Source organism: Nannospalax galili, unplaced genomic scaffold (assembly GCF_000622305.1).
Source record: "Nannospalax galili isolate Female #2095 unplaced genomic scaffold, S.galili_v1.0 scaffold63, whole genome shotgun sequence".
NCBI classification, from domain to species: domain Eukaryota; kingdom Metazoa; phylum Chordata; class Mammalia; order Rodentia; family Spalacidae; genus Nannospalax; species Nannospalax galili.
Window position 1 is genome coordinate 10687157 of NW_008355272.1, and position 11796 is coordinate 10698952.

The 11796-nt window shown below is 42.6% G+C and overlaps 1 protein-coding gene across 1 annotated transcript in view; it reads right to left on the bottom strand.

Moving 5' to 3' along the window:
* The window catches only part of Igf1r (insulin like growth factor 1 receptor), a 282994-nt gene that overhangs the window by 219858 nt on the left and 51340 nt on the right, over nt 1-11796 (bottom strand). The window lies entirely within an intron of this gene.

The window sequence follows — 11796 nt, forward strand, 5'->3', positions numbered from 1 at the left end:
GTGTCCTTATGCTCATGTGTATGCAGATACACCTGTGTGCATATGTATTGTGGAGGTCCTTTCTCAAGTGCAGTACGCCTAGGTTTTGAGACTTGCTAAGTAGGCTTGACACTTGCTAAGTAGGCTAGACTAGGTGGCCAGCAAGCCCTCAGGGTCTGCCCATCTTCCCACCTCAGAGCTGTGATTACAAGCGTGCACTACCACACCCAGCTTTTTGACAAGGTTTCTGGGTATCAAGCTCAGGTCCCTAGCCATATAAAGCAAATACTTTACCTAATGAGCTATCACCCTAGCCCAACTTCATGTGTTTTTATCTTATCACCCAATAAAACTCATAAACATGTATCAGTTCACATTGCTTAGTATGGAATCCACACTAAACAAGGACAGTTCAAACAGCTGGCTAAAGAAAAGGCTAGAAACTTAAGTCAACAAACAAGCCAAAAAACCTGCAAAGGTACACCAGTGCCCAACTTAGACATTACTCATCATTCAAACTTCTTCACCATTATCCTGATCTACAGAAATGTGTGCCTAATACATTCTCTTCCTCTTAAAGGACACCAGATTGATAGTCACAGGGTGGAAGGAAGGACTACAAGCCTCCAAGTAACAGGCAATCTCTCTCATACACACATTCACTTTTAAGTTCTATTGTTAATTTCTCTCAGAACCATGGACCACTTTGGTCATTTGAAAGTATTTTACAAATCCCCTTTTAAAGTTCCCATACATATCAGAACCAGCAGGAAAGTGAGACAAGATTATTGTCCAGGGAACACAACTTAGACAGGTTTCACTCTCATACTCCCAAACAGGATTTTCTTTGGCTGTGTACCTGATCCTGGTCATAGCCCTCCTATTTCCTCATCCTCCTCTTCTCATGGAAGCCTGTTTGTTTTCATTTAGAACTACTCAGATGATATGATTGTCAAGGTCACATGAGAGTGGATTTTTACATAATACCTCTTCTACAGGCCTGCCATTGGCTGTGAGGCTGAGGAGACAAAAATTATAAACAGGGACCAGTCCTAACCACCAAGCAGTTTATTAACTACCTGGGGAGAGAGATGGGAGATGAGTGAGGAGTGAACAAGGTCTTCTCAACCTGCCCACAGAAGAGAGAATTGATGATCAATGGCCAAATCATACCTCAAGGGCTCTATCCCAGCCCAAAAGTAACCTGAACTAGTGAGAGCCCTTAGTAAGGAAGCTTTGTGGAAAACTGAGTAAACAATGAGTGGACGACAGATAAGGGGAGACCTTGCAGAACATGATCTTAGCAGTTGATATTTGTCCAGCTGAAACCTGCCATATACATATGTCAAACCCAGATGCCTATGACATTAAACACATTATAAAATATACCACAACTTGAAAATCAATGAGAAAGTATTTTAAGTGTCCTATATCATTCCAACAGTGATGCAGAGTCTACAGACCCTCAACAATGGCACCAGGGAAGTACCAGAGAAGCTGTCAACTATCACCCACAGAGGAGAAAAAAACTTCCCAAGTTTATCAAGTTGCTAGATTCCAGATAAGTGAAAGCTGACATTAGTAAGTGAATTCATTTAAATTTAAATTCTTTCCACATAGTCAAGTTTTATCAGTTTTTCTCAGAAGTTCTTATAAATAATCTACTTTGGTAACAGCAAAGTCCAGACCAAAAAAAAGTCAGTTCAAAAATATAAAACAATGTAAAGTCCTTGGATTTCCTACTCTAAACTACTCTGATCACCTTTCCTTCTTTCTGCCCAGTCATCGTGATGCTTTACTTGCCTCCTAGCCACTTTCTGGGACGCTTTCAGGAACTAGTTAAGTTGCATTTACCTCTTGAGAGTTCACAGCCTACTTCTAGAACCAATCTTGGAGCCAGTTCTTAAAAGCTGGGCCCAATCCAAAGAGGCTGATTAGAACATCAGTTTTCAGTCTTAGCAATGTATATCAAAAGCCAGAGCTAGCAGGTCTACTCTAGATCTCTATCAACCTCCTCTTCAGCATTAAATCTCATAGTTGCATGGAAATTCAAGATTTGCTTCATTCAAAAGATGAGGAAATCGAGGAAGGGGAGGGAAAGTGAATGTTCCGGGCTACTAACTCAAGCTGCATCTGAGAAGGCCTGATCTGTTTCTGCAAAACACCATCATTCTTCAGCACATACAATTTTCATGCAAAATTCACCTGATCATGAGGTGCTAGGCTGCACTACCCACCTCCCTTCTTTTTTTTAACCATTTAATCATCTGAGCCACCTGCCTCTCCAGCCTGGCTTCATAATGAGAAGGCACTGAGAAAGAGCAGATTTGTATTTATTTGAATGTATTTGGCTGACATTGGGATGGAATAATGGGAGGTTGAAGAGTAGTGTATGAGTGTCACTTTTGAAACTGCATTGCACATAGCCAAACTTGCTAGCAGGATCTGAACTGGCCCACAATAAGCCACTCACAAACCATTCATTCACATTTAACTTGTGTGCTGAAGTGTGGTTTGAACACCATCCTGATTAGCATTTCTCTGTAACTGACCACTTACACTCATCTTCTACAGTCCTTTACCCATAATTTGAGGCTGTCCAAGAATTAGGATATCAACAGTGCCCAACTAGATTGAGCTATGGTTATCTAAAGAAGTAAAAGAAACTTCCCAGTGTGACTAAGTCAAGTTGAAGGTCTGGAGCCCACCCACTCTGGGCACTCAGAATGAGGTTCAGAGACCCTTTGGCTAAGACTGAAGTTCAAATGAACTCTACATCACTACAGGTAGCAGGTACCAAATGCCACTGTCACTATGTGGCCATCCACAAACCTAAAACGAAATCAATTCTGCAACCAACTCCTGTGGCAAGGTTAGGGGGCTTTGGCTTTCCCTCTATTTTCTGTCAATGAGAACTGCTTCACCCAGAGCTGCAGCTCTCCTCCTGTCATCTCTAGCATCTAACCACTCTTCTTTTCCCCAGAGCTCAGGACTGAACCCCAGAGCCTTGCACTTGCAAGGCAAGAACTCTACCACTGAGTTAAATTCCTAACCCCCAAATCACTCTTTCAAATGTTTTTTCTCAGCAAACAAGAAATGCTTGTTGAGCTACAGAAACATTCTTCAGAGAAAATTAAACATTCTCAGAATTCCATTCACAAACCCATATGACTATCAAGCCTGCCACTACTGCCCCCCCCCCCCCGTGGTCATAAAAGAACAGTCAGGGGAGAGGTAAGAATTGGGAGGAGGAGGCAAGAAATCCAGTGACTGGAGATGGTGACACCATGGAACCCACTGCACCTGGACAGGTTGTGAAATTATAAAGAGGCATACCAGTTATACCCTTCTGCTCTGAAAGTACTTCTGTCATTCTATTTAAAACCTTCTGTAAAGCCTCTTTGACATGGTTATTCCAAAGCTTTTGAAAGGAATATTGACATATTTCAGATTCATTCAATCATTTCAAATTCACCAAGTAATAGAGTAAAAAGTTTTCCTTTACATCCTATCTGTAGTCTACGAATCTATTATCATTTGCTCAGCAGAGTATAAGGGACTATTATTGAGAGGTCAAGAAATCAGACAGAAACATCATACTGAGTCAACACCCTAAGAGCAGAGCTAGTTTCATAGTCATAAGGATCTGACTAGTTTCCACTTGTCTCTATATTTAAATTAGTACATTTTGGGGATGTAGGAGAGCTAATTCAAATGCTAGACCCACCTAGGAAATATTTCTCAGAGTAACTGTCTTCATCTACTTACCTATCACTTATCTTTTTTCCTTTCTTTTGTATTACAAGCTCTTTGCCTACTCATCTTTTTATCCCCACTCCCCCTTTTTTTTTTTTTTTTTTTTTGTCGTTTTCAGACAGGGTCTCTCTGTAGCCCCAGCTGTCCTGAAACTCACTATGTAGACCAGGCTGACCTTGAACTCAGAGAAATCTGCCTGCCTCTGTCTCCTGACTGCTGGGATTAAAGGCATGCGCCACCATGCCTGGCTTTCCACCCTTTTTTAAATTACTAAACTCAATTCCCTGGTCTCCGCAGCTACTAAAACCACCCAGCACTATGAGGAAACACAGAATAGGTAGCCTGAGTTCACAGATCTACTGTCAAAGGGAGATATGCCACACTGCGGCAGGGCCTCCTCCCCAGTGGCTTCATGGGCACAGAGGCAAGCTGGCTAGAGGGGCGTTACTGGCTGCCACAGCTGCAGTCTCACAGCTTCTATATACAAGGCTCTCATGCTCCACAGCCTTAGGCCTGAGGCATGGATCTCTCTGAAGTTTTAGTTTCAATTATCCACAGTCTACTGTGGTCCAAAAATATTAAATAGAAAATTCTGGAAATAATTCCTGCTTCAAACTGTACAATGTTCTAAGTAGTATGTTGAAACTTAAGCTGTGCCACTCTCTTCTGCCTGGGACGTAAATCATCGCTTTGTGTCCAACGCATCCACACCATATATATTACTCTCCTGTCAATCAATTAGTAGTCATCCTGGTTATCAGATCACAGTGTTTATGTTCAAGTAAACATTATTTTATTTAATAATGGCCCCAAAGCCTAGGAATAGTGATGCTGGCAATTCCAGTAAAGCATACTATTATAATTGTTCTATTTTATTATTGTTGCTAACCTCTCCTTATGTCTAACTTATAAACTGAATTTTATCATAGGTAAGTATATCACAGGTAGTATATATGATAATATATGTAGGGTTGAATGGTGTATGTGGTTTCAGTCATCTACTAGAGGTCAGAGATGTATGAAGAGACTGTTGTACAGCCTTACCTACTTTATTCAGTCCCTTCATTTAGACTTGTAAAAACAAAACTAGAGGTAGCTACAGATGGGGCCAATCTGTCAGCTTTTCTAACCAAGACGGAGGGAGTATCAAGCAACTAAGAGTCCCTAAACACACTGTCTCTGTTACCATCCCACATGGATTCCATGGGAAAAAAAAATGGCAGAAAGAAGAGAGGAAGGCCGGGTGCTTGTTTGTGACCAAGGCAAAGAAACAAAATGCAACTTCTGTTTAATAATGAAACAAACAGAAGCCCAGCTTCCGGAAGAGAGCCTGGCATTCCTGCACAACATTTTCCCACCCACCTGATCCCCTAGAACGGAAGAAGATCTAAGGGAGGACACAGAGAGCCAGTGTTTGTTTCCTGCAATGGGAGTGAGAGGAGGAAAATGAAACAAAACAAAACAGGAGAAGAGGCTGGGTGGGAGAAACAGTGGAACGCATGCATATGCATGCACACACACACATGCACTCACAAATGTGCAAACACAAACACATGTGCACACACAGACATGCATGCAAGTAGCTATTATTACCCAAGGAAGAGAATAAATAGGCACAGGCTCTAGCCTGGAGCAGATGGCTGGCTACCTTCACTATGTGAGACCTGCAGTTGTCACAAATATAAATGTACCTCCCTGTTAGCATTACTAAAAACTGTGCCCACTCTCTAACCACTTTAATGCTCTCAAAAAGAAAAAAAAAGTTTTAAAAGACATTTTAATGTCAATGTCAGACAAGAATCTGTTGATATTTCTTAAATACTCTCAAATAGGAAGTTTGCAGGAAGAATAAATTCATGGAGTTTGGTAACAAAAGATATGGAATCTACATACAACTACAGTGTACATATGTACATCATTGAATGTTCTTTAAAGATATGGCTTATCTGGGCAGATGGGAAAATTTGAACAATCCGATTAAGTTAGCAAGAACCACTCCTACACTATGCCCTACTATTTATGATAATTGAATTTTTGCAACTTAGAAAAAGCAACAGGAAAAGACCACTTAAGATACAGCAGTAAACATACAGTCAGTCCAGCTATTAAGCTCAGAATTTTAGATGGCCTCAGAATGTAGCTCTCTATTTTTCAAATAGCACCAGCTGCTACCATTGACCAAGAACTTGCTACATGCCAGGCATCTGATGGGTGCTTTCCAGGCACTATTCTGATCATTCTTATTTCATGTACAGAAGGCAAGGCTTGCCTTGTCAAGGAGGAGCATCCAACCTAGGGCAGTGCTCAGAAACCTTTTACACCTGAGTCCCTGATTCATACCATATGTTGGAAGGGGAGGCATGTTTCCAAATGATGACTTCCAGCTCCCCAAGTAGCCAAACTTATGAACCACCTATACACGAGTTGAGCAATGCAATCTAGAACAACATTAGCCACATGCCCACACATTCCATATCATCTCCAGTCTAGAGAATGCCACACAGGCATACACATGAGAAGAGCAAGATAAAAATACTGATGCAACAAAAGAATGAGGCTTTCAAGGAGTAGGAAGAAACCAGAACCATTCTACTACAAGCAGGCTTAGCTAGAGAGCTACGAAGGGGCTTAGGATATTTTCCAAATACCTTGAGCTACCAATAAATAAATAAATAAATAAATAAATAAATAAATAAATAAAGCACTGTATAAGAGTCTAAAAACTTTCCAGTCTCTAAAATGGCATCTCTATTAAAAACTAGCTTCTAAAGTTTTTCTGGGACAAGACACATGCTCTATGAGCTAGAGGTCTGCTACACATATCCCGAAGAAGCACGGACACAATCAGGGAGGGCAGAATTCGACTCCACATCTGACTATAAAAGGCACAGCACTGAGGCCCCAGGACATGTGACCCCCCTTCTAAATAAAGATCACCCCCACACAGGGAGCAGCTGACCAGAGCAGAGGCATTCCCCAGTAAAAGAGAGAAGCCCTAACACAATGCAAAGCTGGAGCCCACTTGCTTGGCTCTGGAGCTGTCTACCCACTTGGGTCCACAGGCCTCTCCTGAGATCCATATTATCATGTGTTTTAGCAATCTATGGGGCCAAAAGCCTGCAGGAGCCTGGTGACAGACCCCATAGCATTTCCCAGACATTACTCCAGGTCTTTGCAGGTAGCTAAAGTTTAAAAGTTAAGAAAAAACCCTGCCTTTTACATGGCTGAACTCTCACAGCATAGAAACTGCAAGTGATTTACAAATGCTTAAACAAGTCCTCCACTTCCACCCAGTGGGCTAGACATACCAGTCTATAAGAAGATAAGGGAGAGTGAGCAATTCTACTCCACAGGCCTATGGCCTCCTGGTAATGGGGGTTTGATAAATAAGAACTTGAGAACCAAACACAGGGGGAGAAATTCAGAATTGTCTTTTTAATACCACCTGCCTTCATTTTGAGTCCCTGATCCCATCTGTAAAGGAATGTTTTCATCTGTCAATAAAAGGAGCCATGAACCGTCTTCTCACTAGAAGGCTAGAAGGCTAGAAGGCTCCAATCTGCTACTTTCCTGCCTTCTCATTTTGAAGACAGTGGGAAAGGCAACAAACACACTGCAGGGCAGCTGCTCCAGTAAATGCCCTTTTAATTGAAATAAGGCTGCCCCACCAGCAAAGCCAGCTGCCAGTGTAGCCAGGTTCAGGCCTTCCTGGGTTGTCTGACAAAGACACGGGCTTCATGCACACAATCAGGCTTCTGTGAGCCAATCACAAGCTGTTGACCTTGGTGGGCTAAAAAGCACTCAGAGGCCAAGTAAGAGCTCAGGTTTTAACTTTTGGGTTTTGGTTTGTTTTTTTTTTTGTTTTTTTGAAGGGGCAGTCAGCATATGAAATCAAATACCAGAAAGCATCTGTTCATCAAAGCATCACTTAAGCAAATTCACTGAAAAGTAAGAAAACCATAGGTACTCAGGAAGATTCACATCTGCCCCTCACAACACCAGGTTGACCTTTGCCAAAAGTGTGTACAAACTAATGAACACATTCCTAGACCAGGCTTCAACCTTCAGATGATTTTCATACTTCTGCATCTTTGGTCTGGGATCATTCTGACAATGGCAGGTTAGAGAAACTCTCCCACCTGCAATGGATTCTCCAGAGTTGGGGGGGGTGGGGGGACTGCTGCAGAGATGGCTCAGTGGTTAAGAACACTGGCTGCTCTTGCAGGGGACCCAGGTTCAGTTCCCAGCATCCACACGGCAGTTAACAACCATTCATAACTTCAGTTCCAGGGGATCCAGCTCACTCTTCTGGCCTCTGTGGGCATCGCATGGGTACACTTACATACATACAGGAAAAACATTCATACAAATGGAATTAAAATTAAAAAGCCAGAGGTGGTTTGAGTGGCAGTGCTCCTCAGAAGTAGTGATGGGGACAAGATGAGGAAACATCAGAAATGCATTTCATAATCCTAGCATCTTTGGGCTTACTAAAGACTGCCATTGCACACTGCTCTCTGCTAGAGGGAAAATGGATCTTCACAAACACAAATGACTGGGGAGGGGTTGTTAAGGGTGTTGCATGTAGGTGGGAGGGAGAAGCATGTGCCTCGTGGTGCAGTGTCATGGGGGACATTGCTGACCACCAAGAAGCTTCATGAGGTCCTACTACAGGAGGGCAAGTAAGGGAACATAGCTAGCCAGAGTGTGCTGGAATGTTCACTGACGCCAAGTGGAGCAGGAGGGCACAAAGCAGGAGGCGGGAGAGGGGCTCTGTCACTGTGAGAGCAATGGTAGGGTGGAGGAAGGCAGAGTGAAGCAACACGTGGGATTGGTAGGGGCTTGGATGTCTAATAAGAAAAGGAAGCATCAAAAAAAAAAAGTCATCTTCCTGACATGGTCACAAGCGAGAAGAACAAGAGTGCTGTTCTCCTACCCCAGAGAGAGTACCAGAAAACATCAGGCCAGAAGTAAGGAGGAGTTTCATCAGATACTCAACTGCTCAGGGTGGTCTTCATATGAATGGATGCAGTTCAGAGCTCAAAAAGAGGTCTGCACTCAAGAGGGTATTGGAAAACTACATAAAGGCAGGGGATACTAAAGGACCAATGGATACAATGGGAGAAGTAGGGGGAAAACAAGGAACTCTGGCTATGCTGTGGTCTAATGATTATCTTCCAAAACTCCTATGTTGAAACATGGCATCTGACCAAATGGTATTAGGGAGTGTTGCCTGTGGGATATGATTAGGCTGTGAGGGTAGAGCTCTCCTAAATGGGATTTATGCTCTTATGAAGGAGACCCCAGAGAACTGTCCTGTGCCTTCCACTATGTGAACATATAGCAAAAAGGTGGTATAAACCAAAAAACAGAGTTTCGCCAGACAGAGAACCTGCCAGCACCTTTTCTTGGACTTCCAGTCTCCAGAACTGTGAGAAACAAATCTATTGCTTATAAGTCACCTAGCTTGTGGTATTTTGTTACAGCAGCCCAAATGAACTAACACTGGAGATCACAAGATATTCAGGCCTAGATGGAGAAAGACACTACAAAGCAGCAGCCACAGGGGCAGGTAAAGAACCAGAGGCCACATCAGGATTAAGGGGAAGGATTAATCACCAAGCATGAAGGTAGCACCAAATACGTTGTTACTGAAGGAAAAAAGGCCACACACAATTCCTTCACGGTCCCTCACGTTTAGCAACAACTCAGACCTGCATAAAACCATAAAAGCAACCAAAGATATACAGAATATGCAACCTACAAGAGTGGCCACTTTTTAGAGGGCTGCCTCCACACTGTTGGCCAGCAGTCATGATCTAAGCACTTAAAGGATTTTAAGTAAAAGCAGGACATCAGCACTACACAATCGAGTGTTTCTCCATTACACCCACAACTTCACACATGCCCCTGACTTGATGTTTCTCTTGATGTTCTCCCTCTTCTGCAGCCAGCCAGCCAGCAGAATAATAACTGAATGGGATTCTTCTATACATATTCTTTTCAAACAGCCATTTAATTAGATTATGGTAAACTCAAGGTGGGCATTCTGTGAAGACTCAATGCCTTTCCCTGGCTCCTTGAATGATAATCATGGGTTCTGCCTGGAGAGGGGCAGGATAAGACCACACTGTTGAAGCGAGCTGTTCAGTGATGAAGGGAAGAACTCAGCCGCAAAGAAAACTCCTACCACAGCACTCTCCAGTGGAAACAGAATGCCAGCCATCTGTAATGCAAATGCTCTAATGGCCACATCCAAAAGTAAAAGGAAGCAGGTGACTTGATTTTAATAACACATCTTATTTATTCTAATATAGCCAGTGCAGTATATTTCAGCATGTAACCAATACAAAAGATTATGCATGAGATCTTTTAAGGTTCTTTCCCATACTAGGTCCTAGAAATGCAGTATGCATTTTATACTTAACAACAACAGGTCTCAGCTGAGATAGGCCACAGTTCAAACACACACAGCTAGTAGCTTCCACCTCAGAAAGCATAGATCTAACCAGAATCTATGCAGAGGAAAAGAATTCCAACACAATTGGCAAACCCCTAAGAATCATGCCCAAGACTGAGTTTTCAGGACAAGGTAAAAGGAAGGTAATTTCCTTGAGTGGAATAATCAACTTTAAATAAGGATTCCACTGTGAAATCAGAAAACACATCATCAGGAGTGATACAGCTGGCAAAGGAAAAGGCTGCAGGGCATGGCCTTGGGGAGGTCAGCTCCATCCAAAAGGCACCCTGACATCAGGGCCCAATTTCTAATCCTGGTTACTTTTTCATGGTGCTTTTCATTATTCTCATTTAAATCTTCCAATGAACCTATGAGGAAGGCAGGATCCAGTCCATTTCGCAGACGAAGAAACTGAAGCCTCAGCAATTTAAATTATATTCATCTGTGGTCACTGATGTTATACTTGGACACAGAATTCAGGCCACATCCCTGTACCAATTTTTTCAGCAAGCAGCTGATCAGAAACTGCTGAAAAGACCAAAGGGCAGAATCACTAAGCAGGTGCCGCCTAATGATCCTAGAAACAGCACTTCCCTTCTGTGCAGAGCTCATGAGCTTCCAAAACACTTGTGTGTACATATTTGACTTGATCACCAGTAACTGTCCTAAGAACATGCCTAACCATAGCTCAGAGGAGCTGGCTAGTCCACAACCACCCTGGAATCTCATTTCTGTATCCAAATCTCTCCATTGCTCCATGCTGGCTCCCTTGATGATGCCTTTCAAAAAATTTTTTAATGCCAAGGCCACTTTAAAAAAAAAATTAGACAGTCATGGTGATGCATGCCTCTTATCCCAGCACTGGGAAGGCAGAGTTAGGGGGCTCTCTGTAAGATCAAGGCAGGCCTAGTCTATATTGCAAGATCTAGGCAAGCAGAAGCTACAGGGAAATCCTGTCTCAAAATAATAATAGTAATTTGTTATTGTGTTAAGCTGGCATGGTAGCTCATTACTTTAATCCCAGTATCTGAGTGGTTGAATTCAAGGCTACCCTGGGTTACATAGCTGGTTCCAGGCCAGCTTAGACTACAGAGTGAGACCCTGTCTCAAAAAAAAAGATTGTTTTTTCAACCCATTGGATAAGATAAAGATAAGACACAGTTTTAATCAATCATAAAAGTATCATCCTCCCACTCAGCTCTTCAAGGTACTGTCCACTGGGGCCCTGGCCCTTACTAATGTCATACATACACACAAATGACAGAAAGCATCAAGGTGTGTGACTTACCACTTAAGCCCTGGTTGAAGGAGAGCTGACGTAAGAGCTACCTGTGAGGTCTGGTCTTCTATTTGTTTATTACACACACTTCACAGTTTAGACAAACCTACTAATTTGGGAGTTCTTGGCTCTTTATAACTAGCTCGGGTATATGGGCTCCATGAATCTTTGACTGGGCCAGCTATTAAATAATAGCTATTTATAGCCAACATGCTGAGGGTAACCAGTAGGGGGAACCTTGGTGGCCACTATGTCTAAACATTACTGAATTGCTGAATGCAATAAAGCAAATGCCCTGAGTCACAGCCACATTCTAATTAAA